Source organism: Austrofundulus limnaeus, unplaced genomic scaffold, assembly GCF_001266775.1.
Source record: "Austrofundulus limnaeus strain Quisiro unplaced genomic scaffold, Austrofundulus_limnaeus-1.0 Scaffold25, whole genome shotgun sequence".
Lineage (NCBI taxonomy): Eukaryota > Metazoa > Chordata > Actinopteri > Cyprinodontiformes > Rivulidae > Austrofundulus > Austrofundulus limnaeus.
The window spans coordinates 337,259-339,488 of NW_013952427.1; positions in this window are offsets into that span (position 1 = coordinate 337,259).

The following is a 2,230-nucleotide window of genomic DNA, read 5'->3' on the forward strand; positions in this document are numbered from 1 at the left end:
GAACCGGAAGTGTTGGGAGTGGCATCAAGTGCTGGACCAGATGTCCGTGGCATATAGGCAATTACCAGTGGCAGACCAATTCATTTATTTAGAGCACTCTCCACACATAAACGATTCTGATTTTTAGAACTCATTCAAGCTTTTACAAATAATAAAGCAAAATAAGCAGCAGAAAATAAATTTATCGTTTAAAAATAAAAGTAAAAAAAAAACACACACACAAATAACTATTCCGTTAAAATGTATTTTTTCAGAAGAAAGGGAAAAAAGAAGACGATAAAGAAACTTCGGAGCACATTTTCAGTGTTCAAAGAATTTATAGGTCTGCGCATTAGTCCATAGAAAGCAGCAGTAAATAAAACCATTTAAAGTTGTAAAGTAACAGAAAACAGCTTCTGTGKGGGGTTGGGATCACCAGCACCTCCCCAGCTCCCAACCTTCCTTTCTCTTCTAAATGCTAGAGAAGTACTACCATGGGGCATGCAGTCACTGTGATGTATTTATCTCCGGCTCTCTACTCATGACTGATGCTTTTCCATTAGCATGGAGTGAGACGCCGAGAAGATTTTAAATCTCCACCACCACTAGCCTGTGTGCCCCACACCTGAATAAATCTGCTCTCTCCTACCTCTTTTCCCCGCCTTTCCACTTCCCTCATATCTTTCTGAGTACTTGCGGATCATGTCCCGTGCCTCTGTTCGGTTTAATGCCCATCCTCTCTGCTTTCTCTTCATCAATCCTGTTCCAGCTGACAACAACCTCCACTTCTCTCCTTTCTTTGTCGAGGCAGAGGTTCAGGATCCTGAKAAAACCCCACAGTTTCTTTTGTTTCCTAAATATCCAGTTGACCTGGCCATGTCGCCTAAAACACCAAACAAAATAATGCCWATTCAAATCCCTCTCTTTCATCTGTCTGCTTGTGTTTGACCCAACTGTGAGCTGGAGACATATTGCTGTTGATGAGCAGGTGAAACTGACAGTGTGTATTCGAAGGAAACACATAGGTGTCACTTTTTATCAGCATGAGAGATGGTTCAGGGCTGTTTTATTTTATCTTGTACCCAATAATTCCTTGAAGTGTTTTTTTTTTTAATTTGTCATTAATTTATTTAATGAGGTGGGGAATTCACAAGTGCTAAAAGCAACCAGAAAGAATTGGAACAAAAGAATGCTGGGGGATGAGTTTATATATATATATATATATATATATATATAATTTTGTTTTCCTCAAGGTCTAGGGCTACAGTGCTTTAAAGATTTTCTTCAGAAAATTTCCACTCAGTGCACAGTAAGCCTTTCTGCTAACATGAAGGATTTGTATTCATCTAATACTTAGAACTCTCTGTGTTACATTTTTTTTTTTGTTGGCAGTTAAAAACAAAGAGGGTTGTAGTCAAACTGTATGTTTTTGTTGTTCATGTGTTATGGTGGCAAAGGTGTTTAAGGGCCACACTCCCACTACACTCTACACCCCTTTATGAAGTGTGTACATTGGGGTTGGAGTGCACAGGTTACAAGCGTGCAAATGTAATTGCAACATCCAAAATGGCAGGACTGGTTGTTGTTTTGGCATTTGTACTGCCAAAAACGATACAACTACAACAAGCAATCTTTTTTAAGAGAAGAAAGTGCATTAACTTACACTCCAGAGTATAAGAACTTCTTCTATAAGTACTTCTTTCATGTTACTGGCGGTTGGCAGATTAATTTAAGTGTATTACCGCCATAACTAAACTGGAAGGTGTTCGGCAGACTTTGCCATATTTCTGCCATTTAATACAAAACGTCACATAAAGTGATGAGATGTGGGTAATACACTTCAGCAAAGTCCACTTACATGCGGGCTTAGCCAAAGTGTGGATCAAGGGCGCAAAGAGGGCTGGACGAAAGACCACTCTGGAGAATTGGGACACACTACACACTCAAACCCTTTAGCAAGAATGGGTTTGAAAGACACAAGGGCAGAAATGCAAGTATTGGGACCAAGCCTGAGATTACTCCTGGACTTCAGGTAGCTGCATGACAGGATTTTTGGTCAAGRTGTACAGTTGACTGTCTTCGTCCTCGTCATTTTGAACATCATATTTTGAACGTCACCATTTTTTATAATTTTGCCAAGACAATTTTTAGCTACAAGCTCTGTTTATGGCTAAATTTAATTTTGTTTTCGTTTTAAAACAAATATACAAACACAAGTGGACTTTTGGATTATTGGAGACCAGTCAAAGAG